At 38.3% G+C, this 25502-nt stretch overlaps 2 pseudogenes; one reads left to right on the forward strand and one right to left on the reverse strand.

The window, feature by feature from the left end:
* Positions 1 to 363: 363 nt before the first annotated feature.
* On the reverse strand, positions 364 to 1069 carry LOC132274242 (transcription factor bHLH48-like; annotated as a pseudogene).
* A 14261-nt stretch (positions 1070 to 15330) lies between these two features.
* Positions 15331 to 15429, forward strand: LOC132283961 (small nucleolar RNA R71; annotated as a pseudogene).
* The last annotated feature ends 10073 nt before the right edge of the window (positions 15430 to 25502 follow it).

A 25502-nucleotide genomic window follows, 5' to 3' on the forward strand; every position in this document is an offset into this window, starting at 1 on the left:
ATGCACAGAGAGCAGCGGCAAAGGGTGGTGGTGAGAGCGACGTCAGAGGGCTACGCCGGCGGTGAGGATGTCGTGATGTATGTGGTGTGATGATGAAGTTAAGAACACCGACAGAGAGGAGATAGAGAGCAACGTCAAAGGATTTCTGGCGGCGGCAATCAGAGATGACGGGACTACTCACGGCAGAGAGCGCGGAACAGCGGTAAGCTCGACTGTTGGTGGCAGCTGGTTCGGCCGTGGATGACTCGGCCTTGAATGGCTCCGGCTGACTAGGATCTGACCGGCGGTGGCGATGACAGGGAGCTGGGCACGGTGATAGTTGTCGTGACTAGGTCGGATGAAGGTCAATTTCGAAGATGGGTTTTAATTCCGAAGCTTAGAGTACCACTCCATAGGGTTTAGCATTGCTGATTTTGTTGATTTTTTATTTTTGTTCGAAACTGTTGGGTCAGACGCCATCGGTGATGAATCAGGATATGAATCCGAATCAAACGGTTCTGGTTTCACTTTATGCGAATTCCTGCTCATATTGGACGGAATTGAGCTCGTCTCCGGTGAGTTCACCGTGGCAGCAAAGATGGAGAACTTAGAAGCACGATCAAGTAGAGCAGTGTTGGACGAAAACGTCAGAGTATAATTGAGTGACTAAATATGATAGGGATTGTGATGATTATTCCAAACCTCACCGAAAAGTTCCGCAGGAATATCGTCAGATTGCTGCGAGTGTAGGAGCGACATCGCTTGATTCTCCGGAAGTTCGAGAAGTGCAGTGAAGGAGCTACCGGCTTCCGGCGTTGCGGACATTAATCTTTGAATTTCCTCACTGAACTGGAACGATTCGACTCTAATTTCTCCGAATCTAACTTCGGCACCTTCGAGTCCCTCCATCAAACGCTTCAATTCCAACCGGAATAAGAACCAAATTAACCAAACCAGACCTCGATTAAACAAGTCTAATTTAACTCCAACGCCGTTTTAACAGCGATTTTTCGAACTATTTAACTAAAACCCATAAAAATACCTCTGCGGAGAAGCAGAATTGAAGCTCAGTTCTACTTGTACAAAGAAAAGGCCCATTGATTGAGGAAGGACCTCTCGTAGCCAATTGGCAAAATAGGTATTTTGCCAATTGAAGCAGAATTTAACTAAAAGTATGTTGAAAGCAGCGCTGTTTGGTGTAGGAGGTACAGTTGCTAGTTTTTCAGACATAGGCCCGTAGCCGGAGATGACTCAAGAGGTGATCGTTTTGTCACCAAGGGTATTTTAGTAATTGGTAAAATATCTATTTTGGCTTTTTTTTATTAATTTGGTATATCAGAAGGGTAGTTTCGTCCTTTTATCACAGAATTGGTGCAATGTGATCAATTTTTATAGTGTTGGGGGTTTTCTAAAGTAGGTTGGGGGTATTTGATACAAAATCTGAAAGTATTGGGGGTTTTATGAAATTACCCATTTTGTTTATAACATTAATCATACATTTACCTTGAGAAAAATTCAAAAATGAGAAATGATGAGCACTGAAAAGTGCGTATTTAATCCCCTTAAGCTTGAGTATTCTAGGATCTCTATCTATCTTAATTTCCCGTCTTAAACTAATTTAGTGTTATTGCCATTTTCAGGCGCTTATCCCAAAATAAGTTAATTCAGCCAAATTAGAGCATAAAAGAAGCTATCTCAGTTTAAATGGAAGAAAACAACAAAATGGAAGCAAAGTGGTGAAAAAGCAGCAGCTTTGATCAATCTCACATTTCTTCAATCGATCTCACAGTGATCGATCTAACCCCACTAAGATGGATCGAACCCCTTTTCCTTATCCAAAAGAATTTCCATCTTCGATTGATCCCACCATTCTTTCGATCGATCGAACTTCCTTGATCTTATCCCCACCTACCACTATTGTCTTTTTTCCAAAATATCTCAGAGATTTGTCGTATTCCAAAAAGGCGCCGCTAAGGATGGATCGATCTTTCCAACATTTGATAGATCTCACCAAAGTTTGATCGATCTCATAAACTTTCGATCGATCGAACCTTCTCAAGTGCGAAATAAAACAGAGTCTAGCTCATTAAAAGTTGGCTCGTGGTGCAATCATTGGAGGAACCCTAGTGCACGATTCGAGACCATTGGGTGTGACACTTGAGCTACCTATATATAGATTTTAAGCCATTATACTTCTTATCTTGGATATACTTAGACACAATTTTGGAGAATCAAGATATGAGGCTAGAGATTAGAGGGCTATACACCATTTGGGAGTTCTTCCATTCATCTAGGGTTTCCTTCAACAAGAAGATCATTCCTACCATGGAGATAGCCTTTGAGGGTTGGATGACTACATCAATGAGTGGCTAAACATCTTCTTGGGGCTAGAGTTAGCCTTAAGCATGCCTTCTAGACCTTAATGTTTTGTATTTTGAGGGGATTTGTGTTATAATCTTGTCTTGACATTTGATTTATATATGAATCTTGTTTTTACAATGATTTGTGTTGTTTAATACTTCCAATTGATCATTTTATTTTACTCATATGTCTATGTATGCTAGAATAGATGTTCATGTGTTTATCTCTAGGTTTTGTGTTATTGATGCATGTCTATGTGTGTTGATGCTATGAATCTAGAGATTGTCAAGCCATAGTGCTTAAATAGAATACTCTTGTGGTTTGTTTGATGGTTCATACTCATTTCTTGATGGATTGTGCCTCTACCTTAGTCTAATTAGTTTAATTTTCATGTCCTTAGTTTAAATGTAGTGTAGTTACTTTACTTTCTTAGATGTGAGGACAATACATGCTTGTTGTTTGATGTTCCATGCTTATGAATGCAAGTATTATAATTTTCTAACTTGTTAGTGTGTTAATTGTGAGCTTAAAGGAAGGAATAATGGCTTAATTTGATATATTGTGCTATTCATTAGGTTGTCTAGACAATGTATACTTAATTAGCCATCCATACTTGTTGATTCAATTAATCACACATCTTTATATTGCTGCACATATTTCCCCTTATTCATTACACATTGAGTATCTAGAATGGTGATGTTTAGTGGTGACCTCTAAATCCCAAGACCTCTCTCTATTGTTCTCTTTACTTTATTTACTTTAATTGCCTTGTATTGAATTTGTTTACCTAGTAGCTTAATTAACTAATCAAATCACATTTTGATCACTCGACCTACTAATCCAACCTTGTTTCCATTTTAAATACGCAACTAATCCCTTGGGACGATCCCTATTCACCCTAGCTATATTAGTAGTTAGAGGTAGTAGTGGCATTCATAAATTTAAAACTTAGCCACACTACACACTTTTAGCACACTTTTGGCTTGTCGGTTCGGTGACCCACCAAGTTTTTGGCACCGTTGCCGGGGATTTGGCAACGCCGTATTTTTGGAAACATTTAGGAATTAGTATTCTTTTGATCGTGTTTTTACTTTATTTTATTTTTAATTACTTATTGTGTTTGTTCTTGATTGGCTAGGTGAATTGAGCAAAGGAAGTCAAGCAAGGAAGAATTGAAAAGTAAGGAGCTAAGGGGGCTAAAATCTAAAAAAATTGCAAAGCATAGCAAAGCTTGAAAATTGAGAACTGAATCGAAGTTACTTAAAGACCCTTTGTGAGATCTTTCTAACTCAATTTCTAGTTAAATAGTCAGCCCGCGTAGAGGTATGTTTTTACTTTCTTAGATAGATCGTGAGCCCGCGTGGAGGCAATTTACTTTTCTTACATATTGTTCAAAGCATGGAAGTATGTGATCAATGTATGTAGAGGAGTGTTGATTATTGATTTGTTGTGGAGGTGAAGTGATTGGTACTTGCTTATTTCTTGTTTTTATTTTGTTTGTGCATGCATGGTCGAAGGTCATTAAATCCTACTCTTGTCCCTCTTGATTTTCATCTCGAATCCATTGTTCGTAATCTTAGGGGAAGAGGTAGCTCTCATCATTCCATTTCATCAACGGAAGAACATAATGACGACCATGTGGAGGACCTTGGTCACATAGACCAATAAGGTATCCTCCACCCTAATGTGCATCATGATAACATTCAAGTACCATTAAGCATGCCAAGACCATTCATTCATCCACAACAACAAGGCCAAGTTCCATTGGGAATGCCTCGGCCAATTTTTGCTCCACAACCTCCCATTCTTCAAGGCAATCAAGGTGTTCGTGTAGCATCACCAGTTGTAAATCCTCCTCTTGCTTTGCATGATCACTATGTGCCAAATGAATACAATGCACCTACATGCATTCAATTGCCCCCATTTAGAGCACATCAGTATGAGATTAAACCGCAAACTATTCAAATGTTTCCCAACTATCAAGGACTTCCAAGTGAAGAACCTTACAAGCATTTGGATGAGTTTCTCAAAGTGTGCTCCACCGTGAAATACACGGACATATCGGAATAGGTTTTAAGATTAAAACTCTTCCCTTTCACCCTTAAAGATAAGGCAAAATATTGGTTCAACAATCTTAGACCTTTTTTGATAACTTCTTGGGCAGAAATGCAACAAGAGTTATTGAAAAAGTACTATCCGGTTTCAAAAACCAATGCCATAAGAACTTCCATTCGTCAATTTTCTCAAGGGGATGGGGAAATGTTTCATGAGGCATTGGAAGGGTTTAATGACATGCTTAGAAAATGCCCACATCATGACATACCTAAGTAGCAAATAGTTCAATATTTCTTTGAAAGTCTACCGGATAATCACAAGGGTATGGTTGATGCATCTATGGGTGGTTCTTATCTTGACAAGCATGAAAATGATGTTTGGCAATTGTATGAAAGCATGAGTGAGAGTTCAATGCATAGATTTTTATCTTCTAAAAATGGTAGAAATCTAGGTGGAAGGAAGAATGTTGGCTTGTACCAAGTTGACAATTCCAATGTCATAGTCGCCGAGGTGAAATCTTTATCTCAAAGGTTTGATCAATTCTTGATCAACCAAAATTCAGCAAGTCAAGTGTCTTCCTCCCCTAATCATGTTCATCATCATAATTCTAATGAATCATGCATGACTTGTTCTAGTGTTTTACATTCTACTTCCCATTGTCCTCATAGACATATGCAAAGTGAGAACTATGAACAAGTAAATGCCACATTTGTTAATCACGGGAATAATCCTTATGGCACATATTACAATCCTAGTTGGAGGAACCATCCGAACTTCTCTTGGAAAAGCCAAGGGGAAGGATCAAACCCTCCCCAATGTGGTTTTCAAGGCAAGTATGTTCCACCCGGTAATACCCCTAATTTTAAAATAATAGTCCTGGTATTTTAATAAATTATTTAAGTGTATTTTTATTTGTTTAATTGTTTATTTGTGTTTATCATTTGAATTAATTGAGTAATATTTGTTTAATTGTTTATTTATGTGTTTTATTTAATTGTGTTTCTATTTGTCTATAATTGAATGGATAAATTGTCCTGTTTATTTTATTTACATTAATTGGTTTGTTTAATTGAATTCGTTTTAATTGTTCCAATTGTTTATTAGGGTTCTGTTCTCGTTAAGGTCATGTTTTAATAGAGCCGCCTTAGATATATAAGGGTTTGTTTGTTTTTCGCCTCTTCAATTAAATTAGAATTAGGGTTTATATTTCTTAAGCCTATAAATAAAACAGTAGGGGTCTGCCAAGGGTTTTGTTAAGAACCCTATTCACTTACTGAAGGTAGAGAGAAACAGAGAGCGGCTTGAGAGGAAAACATAGAGGACCAAGGAGTTGAATGTGGATTAGAGCCGGGGTAGTAGGAGGCTTGCCGGTATTCACTAGTGCCAGAAACTTAGAGACGATGCCGAGGTTTCATAACTGAAATCACAGGCAAGTTTGGTTAACTTTGAATTTTCTTGCATGATTCTTGATTATATTTGTTTAAACATAGGAGGTTCATGTAAGGTTTAGGGTTGTTCTGAACTTAAAACCATAGCTTTTGGACCCTTCACAGAGGAAGACGTAGTCGCCGAAGCCGTGGACGATGAACTGTCATAGTTCAGTCGACCGGTTTAGGCCACACGTCGACCGGTTTGCATGAACCGGTCAACACCTTGGTGATTCGGTCGACCGGTTGGCTAAAACCGGTCGACACCTGGAGGCAAAACATTAACTGGTTGTTAAACCAGTTGACATCTACAAGAAACAGTCAACACTTGCAAACCAGTTGACATCTAGGACTTTTACATCAACTGGTTTGTATAAACCTGTTGACACTTAGGATTTTACATCAACCGGTTTAGGCCAACCAGTCAACACCTACAAATTTTACATCAACCGGTTCTTGTAACCATTGGTTATGTTGTCCAGGGTAGGATGTAAGCACAAGAGTTGGTATCAAGGGATGGTTGGGCTTGGTTAAATAATTTTTAATGAATTTCTGGGACACGACAATTAACTGGAATGCATAATATATAATACTATGCTATGTTTGGGATAAAATTAACATAATGGTTAATTTATGGCTATGGTATTAAACTGTTTTAAATCAATCAACTGAATTAAAACAAGTAAGCAATTAGTCTTTATAGCAAACTTATACCTTTATGTTAATGGCTTTAACTGTATGGAAGTTTAAAACAACTTTGCATGTTGTTTACGGATGGAAAGGATTTAATTGCCTAATTTTAATTTAGCAATTTAAGGAATTATAAAGACGGCGGCCGTTCCTACACGCCAAAATTGATGTAGTGAATGTGCGGTTCAAGAAAAGCCTTTTGGGTCAAATTTAAATTTATAAAAACTACTACCAACACTACTACTAACGTAGCAAGAGTGAGTAGGGATCGTCCCAAGGGATTATGGGGATTGAGCAATGTCATGGAATCACAATTAGAGCTAGTAGGTCGAGTGATCAAACAATTGGTTGGTTGGTTGATTAAAGAGCAACTAAATTAAACTAAGTAATAGCAAAATATTGCAATTAAGAGTAAGTAAGAGAGAGAGAGAGAGAGAGAGAGAGAGAGAGAGAGAGAGAGATCTTGGGGTTTAGAGATCATCACCAAGCAATGCATTTCTATATCATTGACAAGTGATTAATGAGGGCAAAAAGTGCGTTGGAAAATTGGTGTGTGTGTATTTGGTTGATTCAACAAGCAAGGATGACTAGTTAAGCATGTATTGTCTAAACATCATGCGAAAGGCATAATATATCTAAGCTTTGAAGCATATATTGTCTAAATAACATGTGAAAGGCACAATAAATAAAAACAAGTCATTAATCCTTTCATTAAGCTCACAATCAAAATACAGCACAAGGATGGAGACATATGCTAATTGCATTCTTAAGCTTGGATCATCAAACAACAAGCATAGATTATCCTCCCATTTAACACTACACTACAACTACACTACATTTATACTAGTAGCATGAAAATAAACTAGGGGAGAGGCACAATCCATTAAGAGATAAGCATGAACCATCAAGAGAATCACAAAAGCATTCTTTTAAGCACAATGTTTTGACAATTTACAAATCTATAGCATCAATACACATAGACATGCATCAACAACACAAAATCTAGAGATAAGTACATGAACATCTATTCTAGCATACATAGACATATGGATAGAATGAAATGACCAATTGGAAGCATTAAACCGCATAAATCATTGAATAAACAAGATCTATATATATCAAAGTGTCAAAACATCAATTACAACACTAATCCCTCAATGATACACAAGATTAAGATATAAAAAGCATGCTTGGGGCTAACTCTAGCCCCAAGAGGATGTCTAGCCACTCATGGTGATGATGCTCCAACCCTCAAGGGCTAATTCTATGGTTGAAATCTACTCCTTGTTGATGAAGAGTCTCCACTGGTGTCTCTAGCCTACTCCTCCTCTAAACTTCCTCTCCAAGAGATGATATGAAATAATGTTATTGGCTCCTTTTTGTAAAAACAATCTTTATCCTTATATAAGTAGGTCAAAATGACACCTAAAATGAGCTGGGGTCGTGCACACAATATTCCCTAATGATTGGATAAAGGACAACTTTCAATGAAATAAAATTTTAACTTTTTCGCACTGGAGGAAGTTTGATCGATCGAAAGTAAGTGAGATCAATCGAACTTAGGCTGGATCGATCCAACTGGCCGAGCTTTGTGGAAAAAGACAAATCCGATATATTTATGGGAGATATTTATGGGAAAAGGAAAAATGTTGTTAGTGGGTGGTACAGCTGTGGATAGGATCAATCATTTGAATAAGGACAAAAGTGTTCGATCGATCGAGGGATGGTGTTGGATCGATCGAACTTTTGGAACTTTATGCTTTTGGGTCAAGGCTTGGATCTATCTTGAAGTGCTGAGATCAATCATTGTTCGATCGATCGAACCTTGAACTTGGATCGATCGAACTTTGCTACTTGCCACCTTTGGCTTCATTTGCTTCATTCTTTCTCCACTTTGCTCCTTTATTTGATTAATCCCAGAATTGCTTCAATTAAGCTCTTATTTGGCTAAGTTAGCTTATTTTCGGGATAAGTGCCTAAAAAAGAAAATAATACGAAATCAATCTAAAACGGTAAAGTAAGATAGATAAAGGTACTAGAATGCCTAAGCTTAAGGGGTTTAAATACGCACTTTTCAGTGCTCATCACACCCCCAAACTTAAATATTGCTAGTCCCTAGTAATGAACTAGAAAGAAAATGAATGAAATAAACAACTATACAAGTATGAATCTAGAAAATAATAAATGGATAACGTCACTTTCGTAGGGAACACGATTGCATTTAGCATATGCAACAAGCCTTTTAAACCCCTAGGTTACCCCTAGTAGACTAGTGAAGTCTCGTGAGGGTTTCCAGAAGTGGTACACACAAACATTAAGCTCATTCTTTCAAAAGAGGCACCAATATTGCAAATAAGCACTGGGAGAAAACTACCTCAAGTATGTAATTTTTCAACCCTTTCTAAGCAATCTCCCAAAATTTCAATATCAAGCAAGCAAGTATGGTCATCCACACATCAAGAAAATGATCATGCAAATCAAAATAACTCTAGAATCCTTTTTGAGTGGACCGGCATCAAATGTGTTGCTATCTAAGCCAAGTAAAGAATTAATCACATCCTTACCCTCAAACTAGCACACAAATCTAGTACTGATCATCAAGACAAAAAGTGGACCTTTTATTAAATCTTTATTGTTCTAGGTGCGCTTATTCTTTCACTCATTCATTTTTTTTTTTTTTTAATTGAGGATCAAAGATGGAAGTATAGTGCAATGTGTTGATCTATTAAGCTTTCTAGCGATTCATAAGGTCGAGCGTTAGGTTAATGACTCCCAAACCAGACGGCTTTAGGGCATTAGGCATTCAAATACCTCTACGGACTTACAAGCTCAAATCAACTAGGCTACAAATCAAGACAACAACCATCTAATCATTTCCTAATTCTCACATTTTTGGGAGAAGTCCTCACTTTTATTGCTTTTGCAACCCTTTTTTTTTTTTTTTTTAATTCAATTATTAACCTAGAGTTTGGGTCCTCCACCTTTCGGCGCGAGAAGTTCAGTGCTTGATGAGGCTAGAATCCCAGCTACTTAGTGAAAAGAGGTTGTTATCCATCTTTATCAAGAATGAAAGCTTTCAATGCACTACTAGCTCAATTGGGATGTAACCAATTCAATAATTAAGAAAGCACGTACCCCACAAATGACTGCTAGTGTGTGCCGATGCTAGTGTAGAAGACTAGAGTGAATCTCAAAACAATCACAAAATCAAGATGATGTAGACTACAAGTGCAAACAATATATCAATCTTTCAAAAAATTTACTCCTAAATGGCATTCATAAGGCATACAAGGAGTATTGGACTCTCAAGTGAAGCAATTTTTAAATTTTAAGCAATATAATTCTCAAAAGATCAAAATCATAGCTAGATATGGACCAATCATAGAAATATCCCTCAAATACACAAGTCATGCTAAAAATTTAAATTCAAAACTAACACTATAGAGCACCATTCCCCCCAAACTTAAATTGCACAATGTCCTCAATGTGCAAAGAGAACAAAGGAAAGAGTATACCAGTGTAACTAAGTAAGAATGATCGGGACTGAAGTATCCGAAGTGGGTGGCATTGCCCCCCCAAACTTGGGATAAACTGTAGTCCTGAAAATTGGCACTTGGATAAACTTATCAGATAACAAAATGGAATAATCAGTGCACAGTGGACATGTAAGTGTAAATGGGATAAACAGATAAAAAAAAAAAAAAAAAAAAAAAAAAAACAAAATGGGAGAGGTATAAGGGTGGTCTTGAAAATTGGGTAGCACTCTCTCACTGAAATCACTGTGATGTACCTGATGGAGTCAAACATACAGATATGAGAATACAATCATATGACATCTATAGTATAAATTGATATATAAAATAAAGAAAGTGCATGTACAATAAAAATATCAAAGCCGACAGACCAGCTGTAAAAATAATACAGTGACAATAATAAAGTATCAAAAGGAGAGAGGGATCATAAGATAGAAAGGACTGGGAGCTCAGGAAGATGAGGTAGGACAGACAGGTCTGGCTCTGCGGATGTCTCTGGATAAATCCCTGAACATGGTAGCGATATCCGTGCAGAAAGCAGCAAACTCAGCTCTGTGGGCTGTGAGGTCAGCTCGGATGGTAACAACAGCATCCTCGAGCGTCTGCAGATGTACTCCAAAATCGGTGGTCATATCTGGAGTCTCAGGCATAGATGAATCAGAAGAAAGCTCCTGAGTCGGCTCCTGCTCACGAATAGGCGACCTGGCTGGAGAGTCCTGCTCTGCATCGTCTGCAGGGCGCTCTAAGTCGATGTCTAAATGCTTGGCAGCTAGATCGACTAGTGCGGGATGTGCTGCTGCTGCCTCTGCCTGGGCCTGTGCCTGTACCTGTGCCTCCTCCAGCTCCAACTCTGCTGCAGCCAGTACCGCGTGGTCCTGTAACCTGGTAATAAGGGAGCGGTAGGTCTTGTTCCAGTCCTTCCTGAGGAAGTGACAGGAACCTCTCTCGGGGTGCTCCCAAGGATGGATGGGAAAGCGCTGGTCAATGAGAATCTGGGTGATGAGGTGGCAGAAAGGAAGAGACTTAGCCCGTCCGGGCGTCTCTTTGCTGATGTACTCGTCATACAGCTTCCTCATCATACTCCAGATGAGCGTGGGAATGGACACCCAGTGCCCGATGTAGAAAGAGTAAAGGGCTGTCAGATAATCGCCCCTCCTCTGAATCTTATGCCCCGCCATGTAGATATTCCGGTAAAAGACGGAATCAGTAAACCATAGGTCATCTGGAAGGTATGTCCGGGTGATGAAAGTCTCGCCACTGGCATGGTGACCTGTGAGGGAAACTGCCATGTCGACATATGAAGGCCTAAATAGCCTCGGATATGTGTCCTGAAGCTTTGGAGGACATCTGTGTGGACAGCGGCAAGAGCGGGCTAAAGTGTCCACTGTAATGGTGATCGGATGGCCATCGATAGAAGTGACCATCTCGGCTGTGGTATGCGGCGATGGTCGGAGGTTCTGGTAGTACAACTGAACCAGTTGTGGGTAGACCGGCTCTATAACGGGGGCAAGAATAGCGGCTAAGCCCCTCTGAATAATATCCTAGTAGGCGGATCGGGTCAGCCCCAATCGAGAGAAGAAGGCCGTGTCAAACTCTGACTCATGGTCGAGTGTCATGTGTGCATATCGAGTCATGGGCCTATCACGCCGCAGATGAGCTCGCTGAGCTGGCTGAGCTGGTAGATGTGAATACTCAGCTCCAGTCTGCGGTGGAGATGGTGATGGAGTGAAAGCATGATGAGCCGTAGAAGTGGATGGTATGTGATCATCCTCAGGCTCATGAGATGGTGACTGAGGCGGGGTAGCCTGTGCTGGCTCCCGCTGTGCATAAGAGGGCTCTGCGGGCTCCTCTGTCCGTGGCCTAGTATGGTGGGTGGGCCCATGTTGCCTGTTGGCAACATTCTTCCTCTTTACCATGGCCTCAAGAGAGCGAGAGAATGGAGAATGAACTGAGATGATCTAAGATGAAGAGGATGGAGATGAACTAAGATTTAAGATGTTTGGATCTCGCTGGAGGAGTTGCCGGAGCTTGGAGAGATGATTCACAGTGAAGAGGGATGAGAGGCTAGAATTTGGTGAGTGAGATCGATCTAAATTATTGATCTCAAAACCCTTGGATCTGTTTTTAAAAATATTTCCCGACTAGTTCGATCGATCGAAGATGAGTTATGATCGATCGAACTTTGATGAACTCCTTTCAAAGTATTTTTGGATTTTTTGTGTTTTTGAAATTTGCAAAAATAAAATTAAAAATTGGAAAGTAAAGTAAAACAAAATATTTTTGATTTGATTTGAAATTTTATTTATTTATTCATTTTAAATTTAATTAATTAAAAACTAAATAAATTAAAATATTTTTGAATTTTTGAAAACTTGTTGAAAATTAAAACAAAATAAAAAGAGAGTGAAAATAGAATAAAATAAAAATAAAAATATTTTTAGATTTTTGAAAAGTTGAAAAGTCAAATTAAAGTCAAAATAATGAAATGAAGATTGAGATCGATCGAAACAAGAGTTCGACCGATCAGAGCAAAAATATGCAGGTTTTTGGTTCAAAAATTTGGCTAAGTGTTGGAACATGAGATCGATCGAACTGAGAAGTTGGATCGATCGAAGAACTTTCAGATCGATCTTGGAATGTTTCGAATGATCAGACAGAGAGCTGAAATATGCAGGTTGATGCAGGCTCAAAATTTTTCTAAGTGTTGAGTCATGAGATCGATCGAACTTGGAAGTTGGATCGATCGAAGGTCTCTTGATCGATCTTGGAGGTGGTTCGAACGATGGGACAGAGAGGTGATTTGGATGCAGGTTTCTGCAGGTCGAAAAATTTTCTAAGTGTTGGATGCAGAGAAGAGTTCGATCTATCGAACTCAAGTTTGAGATCGATCGAACTTTGCAGAATGCTCAATAATGACATGAAAGCTTATGCAATCCTCACCAAAGTTCCTTGAAATGCATATGAACCTAAAACAAGTATCTAGACTTTGCAAGAAATGAAATGAAAGATAGAAATGGGGGAGGAATAGGGTTTTGACACCCTACGAATGCTTTTACTAGTCTTTAACGTCTCTAGCAAGACATTGGGCTCTTTTAGCCCGGATCAAAGATCTTATATGCATCCCCTCCTTGTTGGGGTGATAGATGCTTTGAACTCCACCCAATAAATGGTTCTTTGAAGAACTTGTTGGATTAAGCGCAAAGGAAGTCTTTAGTCCCTTGTCTATGCAATTACAACCTTTGGGCTTCCATGCCCTTTCAAAGCAAGAGTTTGAAACAAGACTTTTAGAATGCAAGGTTGAAGATGATCATTTGGAAGTTTTGGTTTTACACAAAAGCTCATTTCCTTGGCATTGAAGATCATGACATTCATCTACAACATTGACTTCTCCTTCATATTTGTCAAATGAATTGGGTGTGGGATTAAAGATATTCAACTTCACATATATATGGCCAAATGAAATCTTCATTATCCCCGTCCTACAATTGATGTTGGCATTAGCGGTTGCCAAGAAAGGACGGCCAAGGATAACGGGAATTTGGCTCTTAGGATTGGGAACCGGTTCCGTGTCTATGACAATGAAATCAACCGGGAAAAAGAATTTGTCAATCCTTATCAAAACATCCTCAATTATACCCCTAGGCTTCTTAATGGATCGGTCGGTAAGTTACAAAACTACCGACGTTGGTTTCAATTCACCTAAGCCCAATTTGACATTAACCGAGTATGGAAGAAGATTAACACTTGCTCCTAAGTCAAGAAACGCCCGATTAATGATATGATCACCAATAATGCATGATGTAGTGGGTGAACCGGGGTCCTTAAACTTTGGAAGAGTGTTATGTTGCAAAATTGAGCTTACTTGCTCGGTCAAAACCAGTTTTCTTGGTGTTTGGCTTTTGTTCTTCCGCTTTTGGGTGCACAAGTCTTTCAAGAATTTGGCATAAGTCGGAATTTTCTTGATTGCATCCAATAGTGGAAGATTAACTTTTACTTGCCTAAACATTTCCATGATTTCATTGGTTTTTGCCTTTTATTTGTCTTTTGAAATGGATCCTTTTAAGGCATCCGGAAATGGAACCTTTGGTTCAAACACTTTTTCAAAATTTTCTTTTGAACTCTCTTCAACACAAGAAGTTTTCAAATCATTTTTCAATAAAACCTTTTCAACATCCTTTTTCAAAACTTCTTTTTCAAACACATATTTTAAGACTTTCTCATTTACAAGGTCATGTATATGCAATGAAGGAGGAATGGGATGTGAAACGGGACGGGTGACAACTTGAGGTTGCACCGGTTCACTCTCTTCATTAGACATTCTAACTTGATTGTCCACAATCCTACCACTCCGTAAGGTAGTCACCGCATTAACATGTACAATGGCGTGGCCTTCCGATGAGGAATGGGTTTCCACAGCACATTGTTGCTTAGGTGGGGCATTTATAGGCATCTTTCCATTCTCTTTTGCATTGAGAGTGCTTGCTATTTTCCCTACTTGGGTTTCTAGCTTTGCAATAGATTGAGAGTGAGAATGAAGCAATTGAGTGTTAGCCTCTAAAGTGCCCAAAGCATTCAAAACTTTCTCTTCGAAGGCGGGACTTCTAGTATTACCTTGGCAATAGGATTGGTTGGGAAAATGAGAATTAGCAAATTGATTCCCTTGTGATTGATAGGGTCTATAACCTTAGGATCCTTGGTTTTGAAGTGGAGATGGAATGTACTTCCCTTGAAAACCGCCTTGGGAAGGGTTTGAGCCCTCTCTTTGGTTTTTCCAAGAGAAATTCGGAAGATTCCTCCAACTTGGATTATAATGAGTACCATAAGGATTGTTCCCTTGGTTCACAAACGCCACATTGACTTGTTCATTAGGTTCACTTTGCACTTGTCCGTGAGGACAATGAGAAGTAGAATGAAGAACACTAGAACAAGTCATACATGTTTCATTTGATGCACGATGAGAATGGTTAGGGAAGGAAGATACTTGGTTCGCTGAGTTTTAGTTAATAAAAAATTGATCAAACCTTTGAGACAAAGACTTCATTTTGGCGGCTATTTCATTTGAATGTTTGACTTGATGTAAGCCAACATTCTTCCTACCTTTGTTAATTTCTATCATTCTTGGATGATAATGTTCTATGCAAAGAATTTTCACTCATGCTTTCATGGAGACGCCACATGTCATCCTCATGCCTATCATGTATGAGCCACCCATGGAAGCATCAACCATACCCTTATAATTGTCCGATAAGCTCTCAAAGAAGTATTGAACTAATTACCATTTGGACATGTCATGATGTGGACACTTCCTAAGCAATTCATTGAAGCGTTCCCATGCCTCATGAAACGTTTCTCCATCCCCATGTGAAAATTCTCGAATTGAGGTCCTCATGGCATTGGTCTTAGAAACCGGATAGTACTTCTTCTAGAACTCTTGTTGCATTTCTGCCCAAGAAGTGATTAAAAAAGGCCTAAGATTGTTAAACCAATAATTTGCCTTGTCTTTTAAGGTGAATGGAAAAATGCCTTGTCTTTTAAGGTGAATGGAAAAAGTTTGAGTCTTAAAACCTCTTCCGGCTTGTCCGTATATTTTACGGTGGAACATACTTCAAGAAACTCATCCAAATGCTTGTAAGGGTCTTCACTTGAAAGTCCATGATAGTTAGGAAGCATTTGAATGGTTTGTGGCTTAATTTCATAATGATGTGCTCTAAATGGAGGCAATTGGATGCATGTAGGTGCATTATACTCATTAGGCACATAATGGTCTCTTAAAGCAAGAGGTGGATTAGCTACTTAAGGTACAACATGAACACCTTGGTTTTGAATTCCTTGATTGTTGATGGGAGGTTGTGGAGCATACATTGGCCTTGGCATTCCATATAGAACTTGGCCTTATTGTTGTGGTGGTTGGTGAATGAATGGCCTAGGCATGACTAATGGTACTTGTATGTTCTCATTGTGCACATTAGGATGAAGGATACCTTGTTGGTCTATGTGACCAATGTCCTCAACATGATTATCATTATGGTCATCCATTGAAAGATTGGCTCTATTTGAACTTCCTCTTCCCCTAGGATTTCTAGCGATAGATTCAAAATGCAAATCAAGAGGGGCAAGAGTTGGTCTCAATGAACGACGCCCATGCATGCACAATACAAAACACAACAAACACAAAGAATGACAAACACTATGCCTTCACAACAATGCAATTAGACTTCTTCCATAAACATTAAATTCATACTCCCATACTTTAACACAATGATGAAAGATAATAAAAAATAAGCCTCCACGCGGGTCGACGATTTAACTAAGGGATTGAGTAAAGAAAATCTCACAAAGGTCCTTTAGCACTTCAACTCCAAATTTTAAAGCTTGGCTTAACAATTTTAGAATTTTTAGCTTTTTGCTTTCTTTGCTTGCTTGAATTGAATGCTCAATGGCTCCTTTGCTTGCTTTTTCTCCAACAATGCACCTAGTTAAGTAAGAACAACACAATAAGTAACCAAAAAGAAAAATAAAAATAAAGTAAAGACACAATCAAAAGAGTACTAATCCTAATCAATTACATAAATCCGACGTTGCCAAATCTAATCAACAAATCCCTGGCAACGGCGCCAAAATTGATGTAGTGAATGTGCGGTTCAAGAAAAGCCTTTTTTGTCAAATTTAAATTTATAAAAACCACTACCAATACTACTACTAACGTAGCAAGAGTGAGTAGGGATCGTCCCAAGGGATTATGGGGATTGAGTAATGTCGTGGAATCACAATTAGGGCTAGTAGGTCAAGTGATCAAACAATTGGTTGGTTGGTTGATTAAAGCACAACTAAAGTAAACTAAATATTAGCAAAATAGTGCAATTAAGAGTAAGTAAGAGAGAGAGAGAGAGAGATCTTGGGGTTTAGAGATCACCACCAAGCAATGCATTTATATATCATTGACAAGTGATTAATGAGGGCAAAAAGTGGGTTGCAATATTGGTGTGTGTGTATTTGGTTGATTCAACAAGCAAGGATGACTAGTTAAGCATGTATTGTCTAAACATCATGCGAAAGACACAATATATCTAAGTAATGAAGCATATATTGTCTAAATAACATATGAAAGGCACAATAAATTAAAACAAGTCATTAATCCTTTCATTAAGCTCACAATCCAAATAAATCACAAGGATAGAGACATATGCTAATTGTATTCAAAAGCTTGGATCATCAAACAACAAGCATAGATTGTCCTCCCATTTAACACTACACTACAACTACACTACATCAACACTACTAGCATAAAAATAAACTAGGGGAGAGGCACAATCCATCAAGAGATAAGCATGAACGATCAAGAGAATCACAAAAGCATTCTTTTAAGCTCAATGTTTTGACAATCTCCAAATCTATAGCATCGATACACATAGACATGCATCAATAACACAAAATCTAGAGATACGCGCATGAACATCTATTCTAGCATACATAGACATATGGATAGAATGAAATGACCAATTGGAAGCATTAAACCACATAAATCATTGAATAAACAAGATCTATATATATCAAAGTGTCAAAACATCAATTACAACACTAATCCCTCAATGATACACAAGATTAAGATATAAAAAGCATGCTTGGGGCTAACCTAACCCCAAGAGGATGTTTAACCACTCATGGTGATGATGCTCCAACCCTCAAGGGCTAATTCCATGGTTGAAATCTGCTCGTTGTTGATGAAGAATCTCCAATGGTGTCTCTAGCCTCCTCCTCCTCTAAACTTCCTCTCCAAGAGATGATATGAAATAATGTTATTGGCTCCTTTTTGTAAAAGCAATCCTTATCCTTATATAGGTAGGTCAAAATGACACCCAAAATGAGCTGGGGTCGTACACACAATATTCCCTAATGATTGGATAAAGGACAACTTTCAATGAGATGGAATTTTAACTTTTTCGCACAGAAGGAAGTTCGATCGATCGAACCTTGAACTTGGATCGATCGAAAGTAAGTGAGATCGATCGAACTTGGGCTGTATCGATCCAACTGGATGAGCTTTTTGGAAAAAGATAAATCTGAGATATTTATGGGAGATATTTATGGGAAAAAAACAGAAGTGGTTAGTAGGTAGTACAGCTGTGGATACGATCAATCATTTGAATAAGGACAAAAGTGTTTGATCGATCAAAGGATGGTGTTGGATCGATCGAACTTTCAGAACTTTATGCTTTTGGGTCAAGGCTTGGATCTATCTTGAAGTGCTGAGATCGATCATTGTTCGATCGATCGAACCTTGAACTTAGATCGATCGAACTTTGTTGCTTGCCACCTTTGGCTTCATTTGCTTCCTTCTTTCTCAACGTTGCTCCTTTCTTTGATTAATCCCAGAATTGCTTCAATTAAGCTCTTATTTGGCTGAGTTAGCTTATTTTTGGGATAAGTGCCCGAAAAAGGAAATAATACGAAATCAATATAAAATGGTAAAGTAAGATAGATAAAGGTATTAGAATGCCTAAGCTTAAGGGGTTTAAATATGCACTTTTCCGTGCTCATCATATAACATGATGTTAAATCTTGTTGTAGATGCACAGTAGGGTCATTTATTTATCAGACTTGATCTATGCGTATTTGGATTTTAATTGTTCAAATAGTAATCTCTTTTCTACAATTACTTGGATTAAGGCTTGGGTTTTAATTGTTGATATATTAAACACTATTTTACAATTTTAATTGGATGATGGTTCTGGACTTTAATTGTTAAACTGTTTATTTAGGTTCTGTAATTTATATGGATGTTGTGGATCGTATGCACTGGTATGGGATGATGGCATACTAGGATGGTTTAGCTCAAAATGCTAAAACCTACCCTTTTGGAATAAAGGAAGGGATTGTAAAATATTGAATCATAATTATATTTGAGTCAATTCAACTGAGTAACTTGAGAGACTATATGGATTTGTTTGTTGGTTGTGGTTTGTTGGTTGTGGTTTAGTCATATAAACTGAATAAGCTGAGTGACTAACTGGATTATTATTCGTATGTCAGATCAATGAACAATTGAGTGACATGCTATAGTTTTGGAAGGACTTTAGATATATGATTATGGTACCACGATATGAGCTTGAGTCTCAGAGTCGTTGGTTAGGATGTGTATATGCAGTGGATGCGTAGCTGGCTATGATAGGTTGAGGTGTACCCTGTTAGGTCTAGGTACTCATGCCCACCTTTGGGTGCGTTTTCGCATGTTGCCTTCTATTCAGGTTGAGACCCCTATGTAGTCCAGTGAATGTCCCTTAGTGTGGATATATATATATATATATATATATATATATATATATATATATATATATATTTACAGACTAGATAGATATTGCAAATTATCTAGTATATATCTGCGTATCGGGTCACTGTATGGATTGTAGTTAGATTAGAACTTGTTCGGGGCCTGACCCACTCTTTTATTCTTTTCAGGTACAGGACGATTCCAACCTTAAAGCTTGATCGTACTTGTCGAGGACAGTCTCTCATTCATCTGCTTACGTAAGGCTTCTCTCGATGTTCTAGTCTGTTTTATTTTCAGTATTTAGTTCAGTTGGGATTTCTGTTTAGGGGTCCACTAGATGGATTCCCAAGTTGTACTCTTGGAGGTTTTGGAGATTTGGAGTTTTATTATTCAGTATTATTTGGAAGAGTTTAAAGTTCATAATTCTTTTAGCTTGGTTATTTAAATTCTTAATTCTTTTTATATTCTGTGTTCGTTTTAAAATACTTTAATTGTTTGATATTCCCTCGGGTTCGGGCCTGGGCCTGATCAACCCGTGTCTCGAATCTGAGGGGTATCACACACCCCCAATGTAAAGCCAAGGATCCCAAGGTTTTAGATCATCATTTCAATTGCATGGCAATCAATTCTCTGATTCTTATTTTCCAAATCAGTCATCGTATTCTCAAGGAAGTTCTAGGAGTCCCGTTGTTGAAGAAAAAATGTTGATTGATTTAGGCACTTTAGAGGCGAACACTCAATTGCTTCATTCTCATTTTCAATCTATTGCTAAGCTAGAAACCCAAGTCAGGAAAATACCTAGTACTTTGAATGCTAGAGAGAAAGGGAAAATGCCTTTGAATGCCCCACCAAAGTAACAATGTGTTGTGGAGACCCATTCCTCATCGGAAGGTCCCACAATTGAACATGTCAATGCGGTGACAACCTTGAGAAGTGGGAAAATTATTGACAACCAAGTAAGTATTTCCAATGAAGAGAGTGAACCGATGCAACCAAAAGTTGACACCCATCCCGTTTCACATTTTATTCCTCCTTCATTGTCTCTGCATGATCATCTTGTTGAGAAAGTGGTGAAAAATGATTTGAACAATGATTTGAAAGATTTTTGTGTTGAAAGTGATTCAAAGAAAGATTTTGAAAATTTTTTTGAGCCTAAAGCTCCATTTCCGGATGCCTTGAAAGGATCCATTGCTCTTAAAAAACAAAAAACCAAGACTAATGAAATCATTGATGTGTTTAGGCAAGTGAAGATTAATCTTCTACTTTTGGATGGAATCAAACAAATTTCGGCTTATGCCAAGTTCTTGAAAGATCTTTGTACCCAAAAAAGGAAGAACAAAAGTCAAGCACCAAGGAAAGTGGTCTTAACCGAGCAAGTAAGCTCTAAATTGCAACATAACACTCTCCCAAAGTTTAAGGACCCCGGTTCACCTACTACTTCTTGCATCATTGGTGACCATGTCATTAATTGGGCTCTTCTTGATTTAGGAGCAAGTGATAACCTTCTTCCATATTCAGTATATGTCAAATTGGGCTTAGGAGACTTGAAACCGACGTCGGTAGTTCTGCAACTTGCCGACCGATCCATCAAAAAGTCCCGGGGTATTATTGAGGATATTTTGATTAAGATTGATAAATTCTTCTTCCTGGTCGATTTCGTTGTCATTGACACGGAACCGGTTCCAAATCCAAAGAGCCAAATTCTTGTTATCCTTGCCTATCCATTCTTGGCAACTGCAAATGCCAACATCAATTGTAGGACAGAGATAATGAAGATCTCATTTAGCCACATGAAAGTGAAGTTGAACAATTTTAATCTAACCTCAAGTTCAATAGACAAGCATGAAGAAGCATGTGTATTGACAATGAATTTGATAAAGTCAAGTCTTTGCTTAAACATAAAACTTCAAAAGATCAATCTTTAAACTTGAATTCAAAGAATGTTGTTTCAAAAACAAAGTTTGAAAGGGCATGGAAGCCCAAGAATTGCATAGACCAAGGACCGTCAATCTCTTTTGATTCAAATCCAACAAGTTCTCTAGGGAACAATTTGTTGGGTGGGATTCAAAGTGCCTTTCACCCCGTTAAAGAGGGGATGCACAACAAGATTTTTGATCTGGGCTAAAAGAGTCCAACGTCTTGCTAGAGACGTTAAAGACTAGTGCATTCGTAGGGTTTACAACCCTATTCCTCCTCCATTTCTATTTTACCTTTCATTTCTTGTGTCATCTAGATATGTTCTGAGTTCATACACATTGCTAGGACTTTGATGGAGAATGCATGCACTTTCATTCTGAAATTAAGCATTTTGTGTCTGTTCGATCAATCTCAAAAGAGGTTCAATCGATCGAACATTTATCTCTGCATCCAATCATCTTTCTGTCCCATCGTGCGAAAATTCCCGGCATATTTCAGTTCTCTATTTATCGATCGAACTTCATTTCAGATCGGTCTGAGTTTTCCAAAGATCGATCGAGATTTTCCTAAGATCGATATTCATTCCATACTTAGAAAAATTTTGGAACCTGTAAAACCCCTAATTTTGAAAAGGATAGTCTCGGTAGTTTCTTTTATGGTTTTATGGTAATTTTTGCATTCTTATGTTTTTTTGGCTGTTTGCTTGGTTGTTTTAAATTATGGTAATAATAATTATTTTAAATTACAGTATTTGTTTTATTTTAAATTGCAGTATTTGTTTTATTTAATTATTTGATTTAATTGCTTCCTTACTAGCATTTATTGGTACTTGGTTTAACTAAGTATTAATTGATTTATTGTAATTGTTTTATTATGTAAATGAACTTTTTTTTAAATACGTTAAATGAGTTTTAAATTATGTTAATAATTTCTTTAGGGTTTCTGTTAGAAGTCCAGTAGGTGGAAGCGGACAAAGGTTATAACGAGGGTTTTATCCTATGGGCTAACTAGGGTTTAACTTAGGTTAGGGTTTCTGTCTTGAATTACCACTAGAATTAGGTTATATTTGTGCCTATATATACACGGTTATAGTCTATAGCAAGGGTTGGAAAAACCCTATTCACGTATCGAAGCTACAGAGAGAAACAGAGTGAGGTTTTGAGAGAACAAAGCACGTTTGGTGAGGGTTTCAACTGCGGCTTCAAGGTCGGACCTAGGAGAAGGGAAGAGCAGAAGTAATAGGAGGCTAGACAGTATTTCAGTGTTGCCGAAAACGTGGACACGACGTCGGGATTTCATAACTGAAATCACAAGCAAGTTCTTTTCTTCCTCTTTCCCTTTGGCTTGTGTTTTGTGCACCTAGATAGGCTCTAGGGGTTTTAATGGATTAATAATTGAATCGTGCATGTTTTTTTATATGTCAAATTAATCATATGTATGCTTTGAATTAATTATGTGATGGTTTCTGCAAGTTTTGTTACAATATTTGGTTTCTTAAGCATGTTTTAATCAATAAGTGTTAAAGGAGTTTAATAATGCAAATTGGTCTGAATAATGAACTTGGATGCTATTAGACATAATTAGGACTTCTAGGTTCAGTTTTAAAACAATCAGACAGGTTGGAAGCGGCCGGAGAGGAAGCAGAAGGCCGCAGAAGTTGCAGAGGTTGAAGACAGCTCTCAGAGAGGGAGAGAGCCGGCTCCATGGAGGAGGGAGCCGGCTCCCCCCAAGTGTAGAGCCGGCTTTAGGAGGTGTAGAGCTGGCTCTACCCATCTAGAGGCAGCTCCAAGAAGCTTTAGAGCCTGCTCTTTTGTTTTTTGAGCCTGCTCTACAAGTTTAAGAGCAGGCTCTCACGGGGGGAATGTTTTCTGAACTTTTTGGGCATTGTTTGGATGGTTTTAATGCTTCCTGAACTACGTTGTGAGTGTATAGGGGTTCTTAAGTTAAATTTTAAGAGTTATTAAAATCTCTTGTTGCATGGTTTATGCCTCTACGCTAAAGGATGGAGCAGTATAAAAATATACAATTTAGCATACTATGAATGGATGGAAGGAACTGGACTGCTTAACTTGATTATAACAATTTATCAGATTATAGCATGAATATAAATCTTAATTTAAATGCATGATAGGGTCATCTACTTATTGGTTTTGATCTATGCATGCTCTGATTGCTAATTGTTGAAATATTAAATTTCTTTCTGCAATTACATGGATTGTCGCTTAGATTTTAATTGTTGTATTACTCGACATTCTTCTGCAATTATTGGGATATTGGTTTTGGACTATAAATTGCTAAACTATTATTTATGTGTTGTAATTTACATGGATATAGAGGATTGTATGCACCGGTATAGGACGATGGCATACTAGGGATAGTTTAGCTCAAAACGCTAAGACCTGGCCTATCGGATTAAAGGAATGGATTGTAAAATATTGAATCCTAAATTGTGATTAAGTCAGATCAACTGACCAAGTTGAGTGACTTCCTGGATTAGTTGGTTGTAGTTAAGTCATAACAACTGAATAAGTTGAGTGACTAACTGGTTTGGATTGTATGTCACCTCAATGAATAATTGAATGACATACTCTGGTTTTGGGATGGACTTTAGATACATGGTAATGGTATCAGGAGATGAGCTTGAGTCTCTGGCTCACTGGTTAGGGTGCGTATATGCAGTGGATGCGTAGCTGGTTATGATAGGTTGAGGTGTACCCTGTTGGGTCTAGGTACTTATGCCCACCTTTGGGTGCATTTTCATATATTGCCTTCTATTCAGGTTGAGACCCCTATCGTAGTCCAGTGAATGTCCTTTAGTGTGGATATAAATATACTTATGGACTAAATAGCTATTGTGAGGTATCTAGGGTGTATCTGCTTATTGGGTCACTGTATGGATTGCAGTTAGATTAGAACTTGTTCGTGGGCCTGACCCACTCTTTTATTCTTTTCAGGTACAAGACGGTTCCAACCTTAGAGCTTGATCGTGCTTGTCGAGGACAGACTCTTATTCATCTGCTTACGTAGGACTTCTCTCAATGTTCTAGTTTAGTTTTATTTTCAGTTCAGTTGAGATTTTATTTAGGGGTCCACGTGATGGATTCCCAAGTTGTACTCTTGGAGGTTTTAGAGAATTGGAGTTTTATTATTCAGTATTATTTGGAGGATTTTATATTTGATATTTCTTTCAGCTTTATTCTATTTCTTATTTCATTATCTTATTTTGTGTTCATTTTAAAATACTTTAATTGTTTGATATTTCCCTCGGGTTTGGACCTGGGCCTGATCAACCCGTGTCTCAGATCCAAGGGGTATCACAGTTGGTATCAAAGCACTCTAGGTTCAAGTGCCTCTATGATGTTTTGTATTAAGACTTCCGCGTAGCGTTTTCTCTTGATTAGAGCTTAAGTTTAGGTTTCATTGTATTCTTATACGGTCCGTTTAAACTCATACTGATGTCTGTCTTTCTATGTTAATAGTATGGTTAACGCTAGAAGAGGACAGAACATGAACAGTAGACAGAGGAGAGCGGCACGTAGGCAACAAGATCGCCTACGGCGTCAGCAAATGGGGGAAGAGCAGCAAGTGCCAGGGTTTCAGGATAATGATGGTCAGATTCATGAAGAACAGGAGAGGGTTTAGCAGGCTTAGGATCAGGTCAGAGATCCAGAGTATCCTCCTCACCTTAATGACCTCATTGCCCGGGCTATAGAAGCTGGGGTAACAGCTGCACTTCCGAATCAACCACAGGTTCAGCAGGCACCGATACCAGCACCGGTTGTTCCGACGAATTCTTGGGAGAAGGCTATGAGTTCTTTCACAAAGAGGAGCCCACCAGAGTTCTCAGGCTCTACCGATGCGAAAGCAGCTCACCAGTGGAAACAGGATATCGAATGCCATTTTTGCCTAGTTCAGTGCACAGAGGTTTAGTAGCAGATGCTTGTTACCTTCAAGCTAGTTGGAGATGCACTACAGTGGTGGGAGTCAATTACCACCGCAGAGGAGAGGATGACCTTGACTTATGAGTAGTTTAGTACTCGCTTTGATGAGAAGTACTTTCCTTATGCAGTCAAGGCAGCTATAAAGACAGAGTTTCTTAATCTGTAGCAGGGGAACATGACAGTGGCAGAGTATAAGCAGCAGTTCACGCGTTGATCTCTTTTTGCTCCGGAAGAGGTGGATACAGAAGAGAAAAGGTGCAATAGTTTTGTTAAGGGACTGATGTGGTCTATCAAGAGAGCTATTACAGGTAGTCCAGCCTATACTACTTAC

The sequence above is a fragment of the Cornus florida genome, unplaced genomic scaffold (genome assembly GCF_030987335.1).
Source record: "Cornus florida cultivar Cherokee Brave unplaced genomic scaffold, ASM3098733v1 CherokeeBrave_3.0.0_Hap2_Chr01, whole genome shotgun sequence".
Classification (NCBI taxonomy): Eukaryota; Viridiplantae; Streptophyta; class Magnoliopsida; order Cornales; family Cornaceae; genus Cornus; species Cornus florida.